The sequence below is a fragment of the Leucoraja erinacea genome, chromosome 5 (genome assembly GCF_028641065.1).
Source record: "Leucoraja erinacea ecotype New England chromosome 5, Leri_hhj_1, whole genome shotgun sequence".
Lineage (NCBI taxonomy): Eukaryota > Metazoa > Chordata > Chondrichthyes > Rajiformes > Rajidae > Leucoraja > Leucoraja erinaceus.
The window spans coordinates 9,053,642-9,078,583 of record NC_073381.1 but is presented as its reverse complement, the minus strand read 5'-3'; positions in this window follow the sequence as shown (position 1 = coordinate 9,078,583).

The following is a 24,942-nucleotide window of genomic DNA, read 5'->3' as shown; positions in this document are numbered from 1 at the left end:
TCTGAGTTCGGATTTGAGTATAGGAGCAGGGAGGTTCTACTGCAGTTGTCTTGGTGAGACCACACCTGGAGTATTGCGCACAGTTTTTGTCTCCTAATCTGAGGAAATACATTCTTGCCATAGAGGGAGTACAGAGAAGGTTCACCAGACTGATTCCTGGGATGTCAGGACTTTCATATGAAGAAAGACTGGATAGACTCGGCTTGTACTCGCTAGCATTTAGAAGATTGAGGGGGGATCTTATAAACATACAAAATTCTTAAGGGGTTGGACAGGCTAGATGCAGGAAGATTGGTCCCGATGTTGGGGAATTCCAGAACAAGGGGGTCACAGTTTAAGGATAAGGGGGAAGTATTTTAGGACCGAGATGAGAAAAAAGTGTTGTTACACGGAGAGTGGTGAATCTGTGGAATTCTCTGCCACAGAAGGTAGTTGAGGCCAGTTCATTGGCTATATTTAAGAGGGAGTTAGATGTGGCCCTTGTGGCTAAAGGGATCAGGGGGTATGGAGAGAAGGCAGGTACAGGATACTGAGTTGGATGATCAGCCATGAGCATATTGAATGGCGGTGCAGGCTCGAAGGGCCGAATGGCCTACTCCTGCACCTATTTTCTATGTTTCTATGTTTCTATGATCTGCATGGGCAGGTTGGGCTGAAGGGCCTGCTTCTGTACTGTATGACTCTACAACTCCATGACCTTATGTAAAAATCTGTCCAGTTTCATCATCTGCAAACCGTAACTTTATTTTCATTCTTTGCCAAAGGGAAAATAGTAAGCATTATTTTTTGACTTATCTTGCAGAAATATAGACACATGGGAGAAGATGGCCTTTGCTCAGCATGGATGGGTTGGAAACTCTTCCCTGTCGAGTCTCCGTTGTCGTTGGGTCCTAACATCGTGGAGCTGGGGCTCCAGCCGTAGACCCTGTGGACTCACCATCACGGAGCTGGCCAACTTCGGAGCTGTGGCGGTTGCGGCTGTGACCCGACTTCGGAGTTTCGGAGGCTCCAGCTGCAGGCCCGGTGGATGGTAACATCGGGAGCTTGCGGATCCCTGCTCGGAGACCGCTTTTTGGAGCTCCCGTTACGGCAACTTCGCCCGCCCAAATCGAGGGGTTTAAAATGACCCGGAGCGAGGCCTTACATCGCCCGGCGCGGCTTAAATGGCCGATGGACTTACCATCGCCCGCCGGGGGCTCCAACATCAAGAGCCTTGATCAGCTCAATGCAGCAGTTTGACTGCTTGACTGTGGGAGAAGAAGAATAAAGAGCAGGGAACAGGGAAGAGATACGACTTTTGCCTTCCATCACAGTGAGAAGGTGTTTGGAAATTGTGTGGATTGTGTTCATTGTGTGTTTTTGGTTTTTGTTGTTATGACTGCAGGAACATAATTTCGTTTGAACTTTAATGTTTAAATGACAATAAAATCTATCTGATCTGACGGGAATAACATTTAGTGCAAGATAAAGTTTGATTAAAGTTAGTTTAACGGTCTCCAATGAGGCAGATAGGTGGGCAGGACTGCATACTAGCTGGAGATAGGATGGTTCAGCTGTCTGATAACAGCTGGGAAGAAACTGTCTCTGAATCTGGAGGATTGTGTTTTCACACTTCTGTACGTCTTGCCTGATGTGAGAGGGGAGAAGAGGAAGTGACTGGGGTGAGCCTGGTCCTTGATTATGCTGTTGGCCTTGCCGAGGCGGGAGTGAAGTGTAGATGGAGTCGATGGAAGGGAGGTTGGTTTGTGTGATGGTCTGGGCTGCGTCCATAATTCTCTGCAGTTTCTTGTGGTCTTGGATGGAGCTGTTTCCAAACCGTTTCTATTGCGCATCTGTAGAAGTTGGTGAGGGTTGTTGGGGACATGCCAAACTTCCTAAGCCATCTAAGGAAGTAGAGCCGTTAGTGTGCGTTCTTGGCTATTGCTTCTATATGGCTTGTCCAGGACAAATTATTGAATGCTGAGTATAGTCATACAGCTAATGCTCACAGCTTAGAAAGGAGATGAGTAGGAATTTATTTAGTCAGGGGGGGGTGAATCTATAGAATTCATTGCCACAGGCGGCCATGGAGGCCAAGTCAATGGATATTTTTAAGATAGAGATAGATTCTTGATAGTAAAGGGCCTGTCCCACTTGCATGCGATTGCATGCGTTTGGCGCGACCAAACAGAAGCGGCGTTCACGCGATGTTCGTGCTAAGTACGCACTAAGTATGCGCTAAGTTCGCGCGTGACGTCATTTGCGTCATGCTTACCAATCAGCTGGGCAGGAGGCGGGCCGACTGAATTTGGGCGTCACACGGCGTCGGGTGGTGACGTCATCACGCAACGCCACACCGGGGTGGTGATGTCATCGCGCAACTCCACGCACTAGGCGTGCACCGTCAAGATGTTGTGTACGACATCAAGATGCTGCGTACGACCGCAATGCGTCTGCGTGCCGACAGGCCATTGGCGCGCGAAGATTTTGGCCCCGCCAGAATTTCAGAGCCCCGCGCGATGTCGGGACCAGCCCCGTACAACTCCGCGCTTCTAAGTGGGACCGGGTCCGCGCGGCCATACGGTGCCCGTACTCCTCAAGCGACCACGAGGTCGAGTAATTTGTGAACCAAGGTCGCGTATGTGGGACAGGCCCTTAAGGGTGTCAGGGGTTACAGGGAGAAGGCAGGAGAATGGGGTTAATAGGGAAAGGTAGATCAGCCATGATTGAATGGGGGAATAGACTTAATGTGCGGAAAGGCCAAATTCTGCTCCTCGAACTTATGAACTTATTTGTTTCTGACTTGTGGCCGTGTGTGTGCGTTGTCTTTGCACATTCTCCTTTTGTAGGTTTCCCCCAAGTGCTCTGGTTTCCTCTCACATCTACTGTAAATTACTCCGGCGCTGGAAAGTGGCAAGAGAATAAGGGTGAAATAGATATGTATATATATATGAGAGAGAGAATAGGTTACGGAAAATGTTGGAAAATATGATTGACCTAGTAATTCAGAAAGTTGAGTGTGGGTTCAATGGGCCAAACGGGCCTCCTTTTTTGGGAAGAAAATATTTAAAAAATTGAATATCCTAGGAATGTGTAATACATCAGAGGGCAGCTGATGTGTTAATGTTTTGGATAAGGTTCTCGCTCAGAAGGATCATATGTCACAATATAACAAATACAATGGTGCAGCAAGGGCTTACTTTTATATTAAGACTCTTGTTCATTTCTGGTGAACTCAAATAAATCTACCAGATTAAAAAACAACAAAGGATGAGTTTGTATTTTGTCTCGAGAGCTTAGGAATGCCTGCGGACTTTTGCTATGCTTTGTGACGGGTTGCAGAGCGAGCCACGGGTTCTACACGGCTGTTATCAGGCAACTGATAGTAAAAGGCCTGGATAGAGTGGATGTGGAGAGGATGTTTCCACTAGTGGGAGAGTCCAGGACAGATCAGAGGTCATAGCCCCACAATTAAAGGACGTTCCTTTAGGAAGGAGATGAGGAGGAATTTCTTTAGTCAGGGAGTGGTGAATGTGCAATTCATTGCCACAAATGGCTGTGGAGGCCAACTCAATGGATATTATTAAGGTAGAGATAGATAGATTCATGATTTGTATGGGATATGGGGAGAAGGCAGGAGAATGGGGTTAATAGGGAAAGATAGATCAGCCATGGTTGAATGGCGGAGTGGACTTGATGGGCCTAATTCTGCTCCTATCACTTACGAACTTATGAGCTTAAGAACTGAACCATCCTATCACCATCTAGAGAGTGGTCCTGAGTTTAGTTTAATTTGGTTTAGTTTAGTTTAGTTTATTGTCTCGTGTAGCGAGGAACAGTGAAAACCTTTTGTTGCATGCTTGTATTGTATTGTATTGTATATCTTTATTGTCATTTCCTGAGTATTCGCATACCCAGAGGAAACAAAAAAAGTTGCTCAACCAGTGTCCATTCAGTGTGCATGAAAAATAAATAGAAATAAAAAAAATACATGTATCATGAACAAATTTAACACTCTACTAAACATTCAACAGGCGTTCCGACCGGCAGCGGCACAACAGTGGCTCTGCTGCGGTGTGGGGGTTTCTGCGCGATACTTGGCAAGGGGCAAAGTCCATTTAACAGTCTTATAGCCTGTGGGAAGAAGCTGAGGAGCATCCTGCTGGTTTTGCAGCTAATGCTCCTGTACCTCTTCCCAGATGGCAGGATGGAGAAAATGTCATGCGATGGGTGGTAAGGGTCTTTGATGATGGAGATGGCTCTGCTGATACATCTCTTCCTGTATATGTCCAGCAGGAAGGGGAGTATATGTCCAGCAGGAAGGGGAGTGGAGCACCAATAATCCTGCTGGCGGTCTTCACTATCCTGTCTAGTTGGTGCCGTTCGTACGCCTTGCAGCTCCCAAACCAGGAAGTGATGCCGTAGGTCAATGTGCTCTCTTCCTGGTTCGGTTCTGCTAACCATTTAGTGGAAAGACTACACATGATTACAATCGAGCCATTCACAGGGTTTAGATACATGATTAAGGGAGTAATGCTTAGTGCAAGATAAAGTCCAGCAAAGTCGAATTAAAGACAGTCCGAGGGTCTCCAATGAGTTAGATACTAGTTCAAGACCGCTCGCTATGTGTTGATAGAATGGTTCTGTTTCTGCTTCCCAAGATTCACTATTTTCAGCCATCTACTTCATTGGAGACCTTTGGATTATCTTTAACCAGATCTTACCAGGTCGTGTGGTGTTAGATAGAAGGTCCCAAACCAAGATGTGATGTACCCTGATAGGATGCTTTCCACGGTGCATCTGTAAAAGTTGGTGAGAGTTACAGGGGTCATGCCAAACTTCCTAAGCCTTCAAAGAAACGAGGGGTGTTGGTGTTCTTTCTTAGCTGTTGCTTCTTCCACTAAATGTTATTCCCTTCATCTTGTATCTGTACCCTGTGGACAGTTGGATTGCATCGTCTCTATCTGCGACACACGCAATTAAAAAAAGGCTTCTCACTGTACCTCGGTACACGTGACAAGAAACTGAACTGAGGCTTCCACTAAATTTCCACGTTTGAATGACTGTGTGGAATAGTTCAGCGAGCAGAAAAAACCTGATGTAAAACTACACCAATCCTCAATTGATTCCTCAAGTCAAGTCATGTCAAGTTTATTCGTCACATACACAAACGAGATGTGCAGTGAAATGAAAAGTGGCAATGCTCGCGGACTTTTTGCAAAAAGACAAACAAACAACCAACCAAACAAACTACAAACAGAATGGAACAGAATCACATATTCTTTCACATGTTAAATATTGTGGGTGGCAGGAAAAAGGGAAAAAAACAGCAATTTTAAAAAAAGCAGCAGAGTGGCTCAGTAAAAGTTAGTCCCTGGTGAGATAGAAGTTTACAGTCCTAATATCCTGCAGATAGTCTTAGCCATTGCAGAGGAAATCATTAGTTCATAGCTCAGACGTTAAAGCAGAATATAGTCTGCCATCTTTCAGTCCACTCTTCCAACTGGCATAAATCTCTCTGTAGACTTTGAAAATCTACTTAATTATCCACAACCCCATCTATCTTAGTATCATCTGCATACTTACTAATCCAATTTACCACACCATCATCCAGGTCATTGATGTACATGACAAACAACAGTGGACCCAACACAGATCCCTGTGGCACCCCACTAGTCGTAGGCCTCCAACCTGACAAACAACCATCCACCATTACTCTCTGGCATCTCCCATTCAGCCACTGTTGAATCCATCTTGCTACTCCTCCATTAATCCCCAACCATTGAACCTTCTTAACCAACCTTCCATGAGGAACCTTGTCAAAGGCCTTACTGAAGTCCATATATACAACATCCACTGCTTTACCCTCATCAATTTCCCGAGTAATCTCTTCAAAAAATTCAAGAAGATTAGTCAAACATGACCTTCCAGGCACAAATCCATAGAATAAAGATTCTATTCTATTCTTAGATGAGGCATCTTGGTCAGCATGGATGAGTTGGGCCGAAGGGCCTGTTTCTGTGTTGAATGACTCTATGAATGTATCTTCACTAGAATGGTGGTTCAATAGTGGCAGTGTGGTAGTGCAGCGGTACATCTGCTGCCCCACAGCGCCAGAGACCCGGGTTCAATCCTGACTTCAGGTTCCGTCTGTGTGCAGTTTGGATGTTCTCCCTGTGACCACGTGGGTTTCCGGCTTCGACCCACAGATGTGCGAGTATGTTGGTTTGTTGGCCTCTGTAAATTGGCCCTAGTGTGTAGGTAGTGTACTGGATAGTGGGATAACATCAAATTTGTATGAACGGGTGAGCGATGGTAGGCGTGCAGTTGTTGGGCTGAAGGGCCTGTATCCATGCTGTATCTGTAACTAAATACTTCATCCATTAATTTTGTCCAATAGATCTTTACTTTACTTTACTTCACTTCAGAGATACAGCATGGAAACAGGCCTTTCAGCCCAGCGATCACTTGTTACACTAATCTACACTCTTAGGAACAATTTACAATTTTACCAAAGCCAATTAACCTACAAACCTGTACCTCTTAGGAGTGTGGACGGAAACCAGAGCACCTGGAGATAACCCGCCCAGTTACGGGGAGAACGTACAAACTCCATACAGACAGCATCAGCATCCGCATCCGGATCGAACCCGAGTCTCTGGCGCTGTGAGGCAGCAGCTCTACCGTTGCACCACAGTTAAGGCAATTTAGAATCTTTCATTACTTTTTTTTAGTTATGATGATGGATGCTGCATTTGAATATTCCTGTTTCACCTTTGCAGTACTTCACGTAATTCTTAAATTCAGCAGTAATTTGTGTGTGGAAATAGCACATTGCAACATAGCCAGAGTTAAACACAGCTGGGGAGGATAGCGACTATATTGACAGTGGAAGATGGAGCAGTGTTGGCAGAAGCTTTCATGGCAATGATAGAGGTCAGGAAGGCCATAAGCTGTGCTGCGATGGCACTAGCTCGATTCTCAGCAAGTTAGAGACTAAGCCAAAGGTTCAGACTTAAAATAAGAACAAGACCTTATTGGATTTACTGAATGCACTAAATCAATAATGCACCCTGTCATTTGAATCGTTTTGAACTTGACTAGAAGATGAGTTTGAGTTTAGTTTATTGTCACGTGCACTGAGGTACAATGAAAAGCTTTTGTTGCATGTTAACCAGTCAGCAGAAGGACAATACAATCAAGCCATCCACAGTGTACAGATACATACAGATCTAGTAATTGAATTTTGGAATTAGCTACAATTGGGTAACTAACTAATTATATGCTTTAATTTCAGGTCATCCAAGTAAGATTGTTTAATATTTGTTTCAGAATGCTTCAATCTATAATGACTGAAAATTTATTTCAGTTCTCTTAATTTTTAATAAAGTGATCAGCTTTTGACTGTCCTCGATCACAGCTTTTGTGTTAAGTCAATGGAAAATCAATAGGGAACAAGATGCTAATTTCTGAGTATGAAAATGGCCATAAGTCTTTTAATACTGGAGATATGAAAGTGAATTAGGTGTCAAATTAAACTTCTTTTTATGCTTTATCTGATGGGATAAATTGCAGACTTGATTTTTTAAATCTCAAAATTTTGTAACATTGCTAATAAATAGAGCCAGGATTTTGCCATAAATGCCATGTGCCTTGTCATGCCTTTTTTTTTTAATGGTTTCACCAAGATAATGCCCTTTTCACGATCTAATCAGCTTTTTTTTTGCTGTTTTTCTAAAAGCTCCTGCTATTTTCTCTAGTTGCACCATGATTACAATGACTTTTTCTATATTAACATGTTAATATTAATAAGTTATTAGTAACGTGTTAACATAGTATAACTTACAAGAAAATTTCCACCACCGGGGCGAAACTGGGGGGTGCAATTGTCGGTCATTCATTTGTTCATGCCGCTGCCTGCTGGTTCTGTCTTCTCCAAGATCTATTTAAGAAAGAACTGCAGATGCTGGAAAAAAATCGAAGGTAGACAAAAAATGCTGGAGAAACTCAGCAGTTGAGGCAGCATCTATGGAGAGAAGGAATAGGTGACATTTCGGGTCGAGACCTTTCTTCAGACTGATGCGGGGGGGGGGGGGGGGGGGGGGGGGGGGGGGGGTGGCAGGAAAAAGAAAGGAAGAGGCGGAGACAGTAGGATTAGAAAGAGAGCTGGGAAGGGGAGGGGAAGGAAGGAAAAGACAAGGCCTATCTAAAATTTGAGAAATCAATGTTGATACTGCTGGGGTGTAGATTACCCAAGCAAAATACTCAAGCTTGTCTCCTCAAAACATTTACTGCTGGCTCCAATCACAAATCTGAATTTCCGAGTGATCTGTGCAAGGCATTCATTGATGCAGGAATTCCACTGTGGAAATTGGAAAACAAATCTCTCAGAGGTTTTTTTTTTAGAGAAATTCGCAGAGGAACACATACCAAGCAAGTTATCATCACAGAAAAATTATGTTGACAGCAACTTCAACATTGTTGTGCAGAAAATCAGGGATGAAGTTGCATGCAACAAAATATGGATCTCAATAGACGAGACAACTGATGCTGTGGGGAGATATGTTGCCAATGTGGTCATCGGTACACTGGAGGCAGGTCAACCAACAAAGGAGTATTTGTTGACAGCGGAAGTATTGGAGAAGTCAAACAGCTCAACTATTGCTTAGTTGTTTACATCTTCACTTGCTGTACTTTGGCCAGAAGGTATAAAACACGAGAATGTTCTTCTGTTTGTGACTGATGCAGCTCCGTACATGAAAAAAGCTGCTCGTGCTCTTAAAGTTTTATTCCCCAAAATGTTGCATTTGACATGCTTAGCTCAAGGACTTCATAGAATTGCCAAGCACATACGTTGCTTGTTTCCAAATGTCGATCGTCTAGTTTCCAATGTCAAGAAATTTTCCCTCAAATCACCATCACGTGTGCAGTTGTTCAAGTAAATGGCACCCGAGATTTCGCTACCTCCTCAGCCCGTTTTGACTAGGTGGGGTACTTGTCTCTCTGCTGTACTCTACTGCACTGCAAAATTAGAAAAGATAAAATAAATCGTCAACTGTTTTGAAGAAGAAGAATCTTTTGCAGTCAGGATTGTCAGTGAAATCATGCAGAAAAAGTCCCTCCACCGCGATCTTGTGTTTATTGCTACCAATTTTTGCAATCTTCCCATAAGCTATCACTTCCCTTGAGAAACGTGGCGAAACATTAGTGAATAACTCGCAGGTTTTTCAACAAAGTAACTTACGATATTCGTAAAATTCCTGGCGATGTAGGTAAAGACATACAAGGAAAATGCGAGAGTGATTTTAACTAACAAAGATCTTAAAGAAATACAAAACATAGCTAAAGTTCTCAAAGGTAGTTGTAATGCACAGGATATCGACATGAATAGAGAGTCTGTGGCTTGTTTTGCATATGCACCAGTGACCTCAGCTGAGGTAGAAATAAGTTTTTCACAACTGAAGCATATTCTGTCTGACAGACTGTATAATTTCACACCAGATAATTTGAAATAAATGTTCGTAATTATGTGCAACCAGGCAACTTTGGTCATTTAATGTAATATACCTTTATATTATCAGTTGTAACTATATTTTGGTGGTGGAAATACATGCCTTTTCTGGTCAATAAATGCATTTTTTGTGCTTTCTTTGTAATTTGATTATGTCTTTTTGCCTGCCTATTTCAGAGGTTTTTAGCCTCACATTCCTGGGTCTAATAATAAACATCTCTTTACAAAATACTCATTATCCAAGTCACAAATTAATTCAAATTAGGGCGGCACAGTGGCGCAGCGGTAGAGTTGCTGCCTTCCAGCACCAGAGACCTGGGTTCGATCCTGACTATGGGTGCTGTCTGTACGGAGTTTGTACGCTCTCCCTGTGACCTGCGTGGGTTTCCCCCGGGAGCTCCAGTTTCCACCCACATTCCAAAGACGTCCAGGTTTGTATGTTAATTGTCTCTAGTGTGTGTAAGATAGTGTAAGCATTGCTGGTCGGTACGGATTGTTGGGCTGAAGGGCCTATTTCCCACTGTATCTCTAAACTAAACTAAACTAAACCAACATTTAAAGGTAAAGCTTTTACCTCTTCATTTGAGATAAGGTTTGGGATTTTGTTCTCAACTGAAAATAATGTTGAGTGAAGGCTGGCGTTTGCATAACTGAATTGCAACAGATAGATATTTCATAATAAATATAGTTATCAGCAACATTGTGGCTTCCCATCTGAATAACTTCGCCGACATGTAATTTGCACCCAGATTCTTGTGGCTCTGGTTTTCAGCAATCACTCCAGGTTAATTCTTATTTATTTAAAAACATCTATTATAGATAATAAATTGAATTAACCAGTGAAGCCTGCCTGGAGTAAACTGGGCTATTTTCAATGTTAATTTATTTTTAAGATGAATTTTAGAGTGATCTGTGCAAGGCATTCATTGATGCAGGAATTCCACTGTGGAAATTGGAACACAAATCTCTCAAAGAGGTTTTTTTAGAGAAATACACAGAGGAACATATACCTATATTGTTACGATGCAATCTGAAAGCTCAACGTTATTACTGATATTATGAGTGAGTGAATGCATTACATAATGAGTGAATGCATTAGACAACAACCTGGCTGCTCAACACCCGGCTTGAGATCTAACTATTCCTTTGGTTTATTTATGTTTCATTCGCAAGAAGAAGAAGACAATGATGTGGCATTCGTCTGCTAGCAGCTTTAAATATGTTAAGCCATTTCAAATAACAATCGCATTAAGATCAGTTAGAGTGAATTCTATGTTATTAAGTCATTGTTTTTTTTAATTGTTCACATCACAAGAAATAAAATATTGCACGTCACTGAATGCGTAGGAAGGAACTGCAGATGCTGGTTTACACCGAAGTTAGACACAAAATGCTGGAGTAACTCAGCGGGGCAGGCAGCATCTCTGGATAGAAGGAATGGGTGACATTTTGGATTGAGACCATTGTGAGTGTGACAAGGGTATTGTGAGTAATACCATTAATGGAAAATTAGATACACTTTTAACAACATTTATTTAGTTTAGTTGCAGGAAATAATTTGCCGACTACAATCTTTTTTACTGTTATATGCAGTTGAAGATGACAGCCGGATTAATGCCTAGATCATGGAATATGTTTTGGAATGATACTCTAAATTACTTAGTTGGATGAAGCCGATATAATCTTAATGTGTTGCACAATTTAACTTGAACAAAATGCTTTTCCAAATTTCATTAGCCTGCCAAATTTGAAACGCTCAGACAGATTTCTGGATCTGGGAAAAGGGAAGAAAATCAAACTGCAAGAAAGTCAAAGATAGATGCAAAAAGCTGGAATAACTCAGGCAGGCAGTAACTCAACTCAGGCAGGCGGGTCAGGCAGCATCTCTGGAGAAAAGGGACGTTTCAGGTCAAGAGCCTTCTTCAGACAGAGTCAGGGGAGAGGAAAACAAAAGATATTGAAGATACATAGAACAAAATAATGGGAAATATATGCAAAAAGCTACGATGATTAAGGAATGTGGAGCCCACAATGGCCCATTGTTGGCTGTGGAGAAGGTGATAACCAATGATTCAAACAGTGAATCTCTGAAGGACGAAAGTGAAACTAGTGCGACGACTAGGGTGGGTGAACGTTAGTTTGAAATTAGTGTCATTTTGTGATATCTGAAAGTTATGGCTTGCTTACATAATGTTCAGTAAATAAAGATATGCTTAGAAATTCAATCACTGTTTATTTTCAATGTACCTCAACAGAAAATTGTTGTTTTGGAAAGTGTGGTGTGAATTAAGAACCATTTCCAGGGTATTTGTAGTCACTCCAGAAATTTAACTGGGCTTTTTTCTGTCTGAAATTCACACCTGCGATGAACAAGAAGGTAAAAGACAGCTGGCACAGTGTATGGTAAGTCCTTTAGAGAGCGCCGGGGGCGGGGGCGGGGGAGGAAGAAGGGGAGAGAGGGGGAGAGAGGGGGAGAGAAGGGGAGTGAAGGGGAGAGAAGGGGAGAGAAGGGGGGAGAAGGGGGGAGAGGGGGGAGAAGGGGGGAGAAGAAGGGGGGAGAAGGGGAGAGAAGGGGAGAGGAAGGGGAGAGGAAGGGAAGGGGGAGGAAGGGAGAGGAAGGGAGAGGAAGGGAGAGGAAGGGGAGAGGAAGGGAGAGGAAGGGGAGAGGAAGGGGAGAGAAGGGGGGAGAAGAAGTGGAGACACTTTTAAGAAGCCAGACAACTTTGAATAAAGTTTAGCGGGCATTTAACATTACCGGTCGGTTTTCCTTGGTCCCGAAAACTTCAATGAGCCAATTAAAAATGCCCGGTCAGCGAAGGAGATTGCCTACAGCTGCCTCGACTACCTACAACTACGTGGCGACCCCACTCCACCGCACTACGAGTTCAAAAGAACCATGTCGACCAATTTTTACTTGTGGAAAATTTTTCAACATGCTGAAAAACTTTGTTCGACCAAACTGAGGCCATGAGTTTGTGGGAAATTCCTTCGAGCATGAAGGAGAGTTACAGTGACCTCCTAGGATCACGTGTTGACCATGCTGTGAGTTTGAGTTGAGCGCAAACTCTTCTAAACTCACAAATTAGGTCCCTGCAGTGGGACAGGCCCTTTAGATAGAGCTCTTAAAGATAGCGGAGTCAGGGGATATGGGGAGAAGGCAGGAACGGGGTACTGATTGTGGATGATCAGCCATGATCACAATGAATGGCAGTGCTGGCTCGAAGGGCCGAATGGCCTACTCCTGCACCTATTGTCTATTGTCTTATCAATCCTATGACTTCCCAAGCCTCCTCAATCCTTAAACCAGTCTTCAGCTGGATCAGAGGGGGACACAGTTTCATTCTCTAACGCGGAAATTACCATTCAGCACGTCCAAGTCCAAAGCAGTCATGCTCACTCATACCAGTGCTGCATGCTTCCGGGTCTTGAGTTGAGTTAAGTTTGGTTTATTGTCTCGTGTTATGGTACAGTTGATACTAACCAGTCCGCAGAAATACAAAACATGATTACAATCCAGTTTCCTACAGTGTAGAGATATACGATAAAGGGAATGACAAGAATAATATTTAGGATAAGATAAAGCTCTGTCCCTGAATCTGGATGTGTGTGTTTTCACACTTCTATACATTTTGCCTGATGGGAGAAGGGAGAAGAGGGAGTGACCAGGGTGCGACTCATTCTTGATTATGCTGCTGGCCTTGCCAAGGCATCGTGAGGTATAGACAGAGCAAATGGAAGGGAGACTAAAATGCTGGAGAAACTCAGCAGGTGAGGCAGCATCTATGGAGCGAAGGAAATAGGCAACGTTTCGGGTCGAGACCCTTCTTCAGAGGTTGGTTTGTGTGATGGTCTGAGCTGCGTTCATGCCACTGCAGTCTAGCAGATTAACTAGGTCTGCGATGTTTACACTGCCATGCATTTCTGACGTCTCCCTTTCCTAGTTGCATCGACAAAAAGTGCGTTAAATAAAAAAAAGAACTTGACATTTTTATGTGCTCTAAAAAGAAACAGATGCATTATGTTGTGCAAATTACACCATGGGTTTTGTCTTACATGGCAATCTGAAGTAGGCTGCAAGCATTTAGCTGTTGAAGTGTTAAACTGCCTTGCAGATATTTTAGTCCCGTGGGAAAATAAGTATCTAATTGATGCAGTGGATACTGAAAGTTTCCCCACTCTCGATAATACGGTGTCTACAGCACTGCATTTGCTTTTGAAGGTGTGAAATTTTGGTTTGATCTTTCAGTACGTACCTGATTTCACAAGAAAATTTACAGTTGAAGAAGATTCAATCACCAAACAGTTTCCTCAAAATATCTATAGCTGAGGCAGAACAAGCAGATTTGTGAGGCTAACACTATGGGCACAGCTGAAAGCACTTAAACTCAGGGTCCAAGATAATCAGCATATTGCTTCAAGGTGCTTTCAGATATGTACTTTTATTTTGTGGTAGCAGTTTATTTGGGGATGAGCGGGTTAGTGTATGAGTGTTTGACAGCTCTATGCCTGTACTCACTGGAGTTTAGAATAATAATAATAATAATAAGTTTATTTATATAGCACATTTATAGTCAATTTTCATTGACCCCAAAGTGCTTTACATAATTTAAAAATCAGTTCCATACAAAGCATAAAGATGGGTTAACAAAATAATAAAATGCATAAACAGGACACAACATGTAACATAAACATCCACCACAGCATTCATCACTGTCAAAGTCCAGTGGACAAGACCAGAGTCCAGTCCAGTCCAGATCGGTCTTTCCTCACCGGAGACCGCGGCTTCAAGATTGTGTAGGCCGCAGGCCGGCGGTTGAGATTTAAAGTCCCCGCCGCAGCCAGAAGCACCGTAGACTGCAGGGCCGGCGGTCGAAGCTCCCCTCCAGGGGTGATGGTAAGTCCATGCCGGGCCCGCGGTAGAAGTTATCCGCGGGCCGGCAATGGCGGCTTCTTCTTCTCCCCCGGGTCCCCCACGAGGGATCCCGGGCTGTAGACGCCGCAGCAGCTGGAACTCTGCAGACCGCGGCTTCAGGCTGCGACTTCAGGCTGCCGGCTGCCCCGGGCCAGTGAAACGGAGCACTCCCCTCCGGCGAGCCCCAGCGAGGGCTCACCCGCTCCACGCCGAGTCCACGCTGCGCCTGCCGCTGAAGCCCCGGGCACGTCTCCGGGAAAGACCTCGCCGATCCTTGATGGTAGGCCACGGGGGAGGCGACCTGGAAAAAGTCGCCTCTCCATGGAGGAGGCGACCGAAGCGGTTTCCCCCTTACACCACCCACACCACCCCCCACACAAAACACAAAAAAACCCCACTAAATACACACTTTAAAACATACTAAAAATAAAAAATAAAATTGAAAGGCTGACGAGCTGCTGCCATGGCTGCCGCCAGAACAGCGCCCCCTTCATGAAGAATGAAGAGAGGGCCTCATTGAAACTTACCGAATCATGAAAGGCCTTGATAGAATGATTGTGTAGAGGATGTTTCCACTGGTGGGAGAGTCTAGGATGAGAGGGCACAGCCTAAAGGGCCTGTCCCACGAGCATGCGACTCCATGCGGCAAGTGCGACCTAAAGGGCCGGTCCCACCAGCATGCGCCTGCATGCGGCAAGCGCGACCAAACCAGAAGCGGGGGCCGCGCGGAGGTCGAGTGAGTGACATGAAGTTCGAGCGAAGTCCGCGGGAAGTTCGCGCGTGACGTATGGCGTCGAGGCGGCTGCGGGCCGGCAGGCCGTTGCTGCGCAGAATTTTTGAACACGGTCAGTTTTTTTTCGGAGCCCCGCGTGATGTTGGGACCAGCTCCGCACAACTTCATACGGCTCCAGCGATCGAAGTGGGACCGGCCCCGCGAGGCCGTACGGCTCAAGCGACCACGTTAGGTCGCGCTTGCCGCATGCAGGTGCATGCTCGTGGGATAGGCCCTTTAGAATAAAAGGACGTACCTTTAGAATGGAGACGAGGTGGAGCCACTTTAGTCAGAGGGTGATGAAACTGTGGAATTCATTGCCACAGATAGCTGTGGAGGACAACTCATTGGAAAATTTTAAAGTGGAGATTGATAGGTTCTTGATTAGTAAGGGCATCAAAGGTGACTGGAAGAAAGCAGGAAAATGGGGTTGAGACGGAAAAACTAGATCTGCCATGATCGAATGGTGAAGCAGACTCGATGGGCCGAATGCCTTAGGTCTGCTCCTGTGTCTTGTGAATTTATAATCTTATTTCAGTAAAGCAGTTTCAGTTCATTTAGTTTATTGTTCATGTGTACCGAGGTACAGTGAAAAGCTTTAGTTGCATGCTAACCAGAGCAGAAAGACTCGTATTAAATCTTTTCCACTTCACCTTAAACTTACGTCCTCTGGTTCACAACTGTTAACAAATTCCAGTAAACCCACATCTAGAGAAATAGCGAGGAAACAGGCCCTTCGGCCCACCGAGTCCATGCCGACCAGCAATCTCCGCACACTAACACTATCCTACACACACTAGGAACAATTTTACATTTATACCAAGCCAATAAACCTGTACTCCTTTGGAGTGTGGGAGGAAACTGAAGAACTCGTAGATACCCACGTGGGCATGGGGAGAACATACAAACTCCATACAGGCAGCACCCAGAGTCGGGATGCAGGCCCGTACAAAGATTTTCACAAAATGTTTATGTGCGCGTAGTGCACATCACGAGCGTGAAGCCCCTCGCAGCCGGTGTCCAAGGCCTGCTTAAGGGCCCTGGAACCTCTGGGTTTTAGATGCTCTCTAGTGCATTCCGAGCCTTATTTTGGAGCATTTCTGCACCAAATTTATGACCAATATTTCAGAAATAATTTTGGTTAATGAGTGGGTGGAATGGAAGATTGGGGTCATTGGTGTATACATTTTTTAATATCAATAATTGAAGTTGTCCTTGTTTTAATAATCAAGTTGTACTGTTGTAAAATGTTATGTAAACTGTTATAAAGGAGCATGCAAAAACTGTTAATAAAATACGGTATGTTTTTGCAGTAAAAAAAAACTTTTTTTAGAAAATGTTTCGTGCTGATTTGATTGCCTGTTACTGTTAGACTGTGTTAGTGTGTGCAGTGCACCTTTAATGGTCCTCCTGACCTAACAACTTCATATCACATCAATTTCAACATTGAATAGTGATGTGAATACAACATTTAGTTCGACTTCAATTTCCATCATGAAAATTGAAATCAAACTAAATGGTGCATTTACATTACTATGATTGCTTTCAAACTAACCTATTTTACTGTCATATTATTGTAACAAATTCTAGTTCCATGATGACTCATAAACAAGATCACAAATCACATTTAGAATTCTTAAACAGAATGTGATTGTGAATAATTGCAGAGCTGCCAAGTTTCACCGAGCATTTCCGTATTTTGATGGCTGAAAATCAGTATTTTGTTGGGGAAATCGGTATTTCTCACATAAATGCAATAGAACATACTACATACTACACAGATACTGGATTTGTGAAAATCAGTATTTTGCATGCAACCTCATGTATTCTCAAATATCAGTATAGAATGCTGAAAATCATTACTACTGAATTGTGAAACCATTTTTGAAATGCGAATTTATAATTCTTGATTTTGATTCAATCTCTATAATTATAAAACTGATCTTGGATGTGTGTGTGTGTGTGTGTGTGTGTGTGTGTGTGTGTGTGTGTGTGTGTGTGTGTGTGTGTAAATCAAATCTTCTCAAATAAAGATAAGCTAACAATAAAACGCTTACATATTCCGGTAGAGATTTATCCCGTAGACTCTGAAATTATCTGAACTGAAAAATTCATGCATTATTTCTTGAGTTGTTAATCAAAATGTTCACAAATCTGAAATAATTTTGAATCTAAACAAGATGGTCTCGCTGATAACGTCACAACGGGTCTGCTGTGTGCGGCCTGCGCTATGTTTCATGCGTTGCGAGTGATGTCACCAGACTCGCAGTCCTTTGGTTGCTGCCTGCTTGCCAGCCGCTCGCCGTCCGCCCAGCCCACTCGCTGTCTGACCCGCCCGCTCAGCGCCGGCCCCGCCCGCTCAACATCCACCCCACCTGCTCAGCGTCCGCCCCGCTCGTCGAGTTCAAGTCCGCCCTCTCGCTCTCTTTTCCCCCTCCCCACTCTCTCTGTCCCCTCTCCCCTTCTCTCCCTCCCTCTCTCCACCTCCCTCTCCCCCTACTGCCCCCTCTCTCTCCACCCCTCTCTCCCCCCTCTCTCTCTCCCCCTCTCTACCTCTCTCTCTCTTCCTCTCTCTTCTCTCCCTCTCTCTCTCTGTCCCTCCCTTCCCCCTCTCTCTCCCTCTCTCCCTCTCTCTCTCTCTCTCTCCCTCTCTCTCTCTCCCCCCCTCTCTCTCTCCCTCTCTCTCTCTCTCTCTCTCTCCTCTCTCCCCCCCTCTCTCTCTCCCCCTGCTCTCTCTGTCTCTGCCCCTCTCTCTCTGTCTCTGCCCCTCTCGCTCTGTCTTTTCCCCTCTCTCTCTCTGTCTCTGCCCCCTCGCTCTCTGCCCTCTCTCTCTACCCCCCCCCCCCTCTCTAGATGTGCTTGCGAGTTGGGGGCTATGCATCAGTGGGTAGGGCGGGGATGGGGGTAAAAGGAGCCAATGAATAATATTAATTTAATAGCAAGGGGGAAGGTTTGTGAGTGTGTGTGTGTGGGGGGGGGGGGGGGTGTGTGTGTGTGGGGTGTGTGTGTGTGTGTGTGTGTGTGTGTGGGGTGTGTGTGTGTGTATTGGAATTGGTGGAGAGGTGGAATATTGCGTTGGGGGACCAGCCCTACCGTGTGAAGCTGGGACCCAATGGGTCCCACTTGGTCTAGTAACATATGAAACTATATAATAACATCCATATCTATCTACAGTATATACTAAAACTCTCATCTTGTATGTGGATGTGTGTGTGTATAATCTAAAAAAAACCGCACTAACGGTATTTTTTTTACATATTCCAGTGGAGATTTATCCAGTGGAGTCCGAAATGGCGTTATCTGAAAATGTTGTGCTTTATTTCTCAAGTTATTAATGAAAATGTTCACAAATCCAATAAGCCATTGAAATAAAAATGCCTGTATTTTGCTGAAGATGTCACAATGGATCTGTGTGTCTGCCGTTTTTGATCGCGTTGCGAGTGACGTCCCCCCCCCCCGTAATTCAAAAGACAAGCAAGTCGGGCTCTTGATTGAAGCCGATTGCAGAATTCGCAGTCCTTTGGTTGACGCCCGCTGTCCACCTCTCCCTCCTCCTCCCATTATTCAAAAGACGCAGCAGCCTCCTACCTCCCCTCCTCTCCCCCACCCCCCTCCTCCCCCCCCCCCCCCCCCCCCTCCCCCCTCCCCCCCCCCCACCCCTCCCCCTCCTCCCATTATTCAAAAGACGCTTGGGGATCACTTTCTGTCGGGGATCGCTTTCTGTCGGCTCCTCGGTTGGCTCCTCTCTCTCCCCCCCAGCCCTTTTCTCCCCTCTCTCCCCCACTCTCTCTCCCATTCTCTCCTCTCTCTCTGTCTCTCCCCCCCTCCCCCCCCCTCCCCCCCCTCTCCCCTCTCTCTCCCCCTCTCCCTCCTCCTCTTCTCTCCACCTTCCCTTCCCCCCACTCTACCCCCCTTCTTTCCCCCCCCTTCTCTTCTCCCCCTCATCTCCCCCCCTCGCCCCTTCTCTCTCTCTGCATTTGGGCCCAATTAGAAAGTTGTTGTAAAGAACATTTATAATCTGGAAAGGACACAGTGCTGGAGTAACTCCACGGTTCAGGCAGCATTATATTGGAACATGAATGTGAGACGTTTCGCATCGGGACTGTTCTTCAGACTGGCTACGTCCAAGGCAAAGATGATACTACGGGGGCCTAGAAATTGAAAGTTGTTGAAGAGTTGAAGGGCGTGTGAGATGTCTCGGATGTATGTGGGAAGGGACTGAACACGGTGAAGCTGATGAAATCAAGGTAGATTAGATAAGTGAGGTAGGAGCAGGCAGAGACATTGGGTCTACCGGGACAGTTTAGTTTATTTTAGTTTCGAGATACAGCACGGAAACAGGCCTTTCGGCCCACCAGGTCCGCGCCGACCAGCGACACCCGCACTCTACACACACTTGGGACAATTTTTACGTTTACCAAGCAAACTAACCTACATACCTGCATGTCTTTGGAGTGTGGGAGGAAACCGATCTGGAAAAAAGGGGGGGGTGCAACCGCACCCATCGCACCTCCCCTTCCGATGGCCATGGGATGGAACCCGCCCTCTGGCATTGTAAGGCGGCAACTCTACCGCTGTGCCACCATGCCGTCCTGCTTTGTTCGGGCCTTTTCTTACCTTCAGTTCCCTCCCTTCTACTTTTTCGAGAGAGTCATGATTATTTTATTGTCATATTTTCCAGATAGAACAATGAAATTCTAACTTGCAGCAGCACAAAAGAATATTAAACATAGTATTCTGTAAACAATATAATAAACGATAACAAAGTGTGTGTGTCAGGTTGACAGGCAACATCTCTGGTGCAAAAAGATGGGTGACGTTTCAGGTATACAAAAGTGTTAATTGTATACTATATACACTGAACACTTTTTTATACATGAAATGTCACCCAATCATTTTGCTCCAGAGATGTTGCCTGTCCACCTGAGTTACTCCAGCACTTTGTATCTACCTTATTTAACTACATCTGTCAGTTGTTCTGTCATCTGCGGAGCAAATTATACTCTGGAATTCAGAAGGATGAGAGGCGATCTTAATCATAATCATAATCAGAATCAACCTTTATTGTCATCTTGCAAAGCAACAGTTGTACAGTGCAAAATGAGAAGACGTTTCCCAAGGAATACCGGAGCATCGCACATGAAACTTAAAACATTTCACACATAATAACAATAAAATTGGACAAGACACACAATACTCACTTTTTAATAATCCGACTATCTCCTGAGGGGCCGCTGCGACTCAATAATTGTATTATTGAAACATATAAGATTATTAAGGGATTGGACACGCTAGAGGCAGAAAACATGTTCTGATGTTGGGGGAGTCCAGGACCAGGGGCCACAGTCTAAGCATAAGGGGTAGGCTATTTAGAACGGAGATGAGGAAAAACATTTTCACCCAGAGAGTTGTGGAATTCCCTGCCTCAGAAGGCAGTGGAGGCCAATTATCTGGATGCTTTCATGAGAGAGTTAAATACAGCTCTTTAAGATAGCGGGGTTCAGGGGATATGGTGAGAAGGCACGAACGGGGGTACTGAATGTGGATGTCAGTCATGATCACAGTGAACGGCGGTGCTGGCTTGAATGGCCGAATGGCCTACCCCTGCACCAGCTGCCTATTGTCTATTGAATGGTGTCCATTATTGCTGATTGTCCACTATAACCAAGTGTAATATAAGGCATTTCATGTGTAGAGGCCCAACAATAAAATTTAAGGGGAGCAAGTATTGCACTGCTAGAGGCGCTTATTTTTCAGCTGAAACACTAAAGCATCATTAGGACGGCACAGTGGCGCAGAAATAGAGTTGCCTTACAGCGCCAGGGACCCGGGTTCCATCCTAGCTATGGGTGCATGATAATAGTGAACAAGTGAATAACCTTTCGTGCAGATAACGTCTAATAAACTCTGACCAAAGATAGTCCGAGGGTCTCCAATGAGGTAGATAGTGGCTCAGGACTGCTCTCTTGTCGTGGTAGGATGGTTCCGTCGTCTGTTGACAGCTTCATCTCCCTAATGAGATCGAGGTAATTTGATGCAATTGACTGTGAAGTTGTTTAACACAATGATGAGTAATTGAACATGGGGTAAATTCAGTTAATCCTGCACCATTCAAAGTATTGATGCATGAAGCTCATTTACATTCTCATGACAAAATGGTGTTAGATCAGGATCACGTCGTAATGATGGGTCAGCAATACAGCACAGATTGCTGGATGTGGATTGCATTTCCGATCTCAGCCACGGTGTTCAGAATAGATATTTACGCCTCATAGTGAAGGAGTCTCTTAGTTCATAAGTTCAAAAGTTCATAAATCATAGGAGCAGAATTAGGCCACTCCACCCATCGAGTGTACTACGCCATTCGATCATGTCTGATCTAACTTTTCCTCTCAACCCCATTCTCCTGCCTTCTCCCCATGACCTCGCACACCCGTACTAATCTGTGATCTCCGCCTTAAAAATGTCCATTGGTGGCCTCCACAGCCTTCTGTGGCAATGAATTCCACAGACTCACCACCCTCTGACTAAGGAGATTCCTCCTCATCTCCTTTGTAAAGGTACGTCATTTTATCGACCTGCTGCCCTCTGGAAGGCGCTATAGGTGCATCAAATCCAGGACAAATAGACTCAGAAATAGTTGCTTTCCGAAAATTATAACTACTCTTAATTCAAATTCACACATGCACTGACTTCACAGCTCAACACCCGGACTTCCATCTGTATATATGTATATAGCGCCGCAGAATTGTGCACCTATCCCCCCCCCCCCCCCCCCCCCCCCCCCCCCCCTCCCTTCTGTTCTTTGTTTTCTAAAATTATATGTATGCACTGAGTACGAGCAGCTTTTAATTTCACTGTACATGTATAGTGACAATAAATGGCATATCTATATCTATTCTGAGGCTATACCCTTTGGTCCTGGACTATCCCACTAGTCCTCTCCGCATCCTCTACTTAGTGTGAGTATATGAAGTGGAACAACAGTACAATACAGGAGAAGGAGACTTCTCCTGTCCAGTTGTCTAGAGATGACATGGAATCCATATGAGAGAAGGATGATAAAAAAACTAATGACGTACACCACATTTCCTTTACAGGTTTAGGTACTAGTGGGGCCTTAATAATATTGTGCATTTTCTGCAAGTTCAGCTCAAAGATTTTCTTTGCATAGCATTTGCTGCAGTGAAACAGAGTCATGGAGTCATACAGCGTGGAGACAGGCCCTTTGGTCCAACTTGCCCACACCAACTATTGTGTCCATCTAGTCTGGCCCCATCTGTATACATTTGCCCCATATCCATCAAAATCTGTCCTATCCATGCAGCTGTTTAAATGTTTCTTAAACATTACAATAGCACCTGCCTCAACTACCTCCTCTGGCAGCTCGTTCCATACACCGACCACCCTTTGTGTGAAAAAGTTACCCCTCAGGCTCCTATTAAATCTTTCCCCCCTCACCTTAAACTTATGTCCTCTGGCTCTCGATTCCTGGACTCTGGGCAAGCGACTCTGTGCATTTCCCCGATAGACAATAGACAATAGGTGCAGGAGTAGGCCATTTGGCCCTTCGAGCCAGCATCGCCATTCAATGTGATCATGGCTGATCATCCCCAATCAGTACCCCGTTCCTACCTTCTCCCCATATCCACTGACTCCGCTATTTTTAAGAGCCCTATCTAGCTCTCTCTTGAAAGCATCCAGAGAACCTGCCTCCACCACCCTCTGAGGCAGAGAATTCCACAGACTCACCACTCTCTGAGAGAAAAAGTGTTTCCTCATCTCCGTTCTAAATGGCTTACTCTGTATTCTTAAACTGTGGCCCTTGTAATTAACTTTGTAAACCTACGCTGCACTCACTCAATAGCAAGAATGTCCTTCCTCAAATTAGCGGAGGATCTATTCCTCACATGAATTTGCCTCAACGCCATTCTTTTTACCAAAGAGTCAGCCCGAATACCTCCCATCATTTCCACCTCAACACTACTGACTTTAATCCCTCCCCACTGTTGATAACACCAAACAATTGGTCCCAATCTTGCTCAGTTACCATTTACCTGATCTATTTCTCTCATGTCTCGTGGACAGCTATCTGCAGAGCCAAAAGAGATGGGGGAGATATTGAACAATTTCTTTTCTTCGGTATTCACCAAGGAGAAGGATATTGAATTATGTGAGGTAAGGGTAACAAGTAGAGTAGCTATGGAAACCATGAGGATCAAAGAAGAGGAAGTACTGACACTTTTGAGAAATATAAAAGTTGATAAGTCTCCAGGTCCGGACAGGATATTCCCTAGGACATTGAGGGAAGTTAGTGTAGAAATAGCAGGGGCTATGACAGAAATATTTCAAAAGTCATTAGAAACGGGAATAGTGCCGGAGGATTGGCGTACTGCGCATGTTGTTCCATTGTTTAAAAAGGGTTCTAAGAGTAAACCTAGCAATTATAGACCTGTTAGTTTGACGCCAGTGGTGGGCAAATTAATGAAAGGATACTTAGAGATAATATATATAAGCATCTGGATAAACAGGGTCTGATTAGGAACAGTCAACATGGATTTGTGCCTGGAAGGTCATGTTTGACTAATCTTCGTGAATTTTTTGAAGAGGTTACTCGGGAAATTGATGAGGGTAAAGCAGTGGATGTTGTATACATGGACTTCAGTAAGGCCTTTGACAAGGTTCCTCACGGAAGGTTGGTTAAGAAGGTTCAATGGTTGGGGATTAATGGAGGAGTAGCAAGATGGATTCAACAGTGGCTGAATGGGAGATGCCAGAGAGTAATGGTGGATGGTTGTTTGTCAGGTTGGAGGCCAGTGACTAGTGGGGTGCCACAGGGATCTGTGTTGGGTCCACTGTTGTTTGTCATGTACATCAATGATCTGGATGATGGTGGTAAATTGGATTAGTAAGTATGCAGATGATACTAAGATAGGTGGGGTTGTGGATAATGAAGTAGATTTTCAAAGTCTACAGAGAGATTTATGCCAGTTGGAAGAGTGGGCTGAAAGATGGCAGATGGAGTTTAATGCTGTTAAGTGTGAGGTGCTACATCTTGGCAGGACAAATCAAAATAGGACGTACATGGTAAATGGTAGGGAATTGAAGAATGCAGGTGAACAGAGGGATCTGGGAATAACTGTGCACAGTTCCCTGAAAAGTGGAATCTCATGTAGATAGGGTGGTAAAGAAAGCTTTTGGTGTGCTGGCCTTTATAAATCAGAGCATTGAATATAGAAGTTGGGATGTAATGTTAAAATTGTACAAGGCATTGGTGAGGCCAATTTTGGAGTATGGTGTACAATTTTGGTTGCCTAATTATAGGAAGGATGTCAACAAAATAGAGAGAGTACAGAGGAGATTTACTAGAATGTTGCCTGGGTTTCAGCAACTAAGTTACAGAGAAAGGTTGAACAAGTTAGGGCTTTATTCTTTGGAGCGCAGAAGGTTAAGAGGGGACTTGATAGAGGTCTTTAAAATTATGAGAGGGATAGACAGAGTTGACGTGGATAAGCTTTTCCAACTGAGAGTGGGGAAGATTCAAACAAGGGGACATGACTTGAGAATTAAGGGACAGAAGTTTAGGGGTAACATGAGGGGGAACTTCTTTACTCAGAGAGTGGTAGCTTTCTGTTTTTGCAGCACAACATGAGTAGCAGGTGTCCATCTGGTCACGTGTATAATGTGTGATTTAAAAAATAAAAAATAAAAATAATTTTATTTATTAGAAGTAAAGTACATTACAATAATACAAGCCAAATATAACTT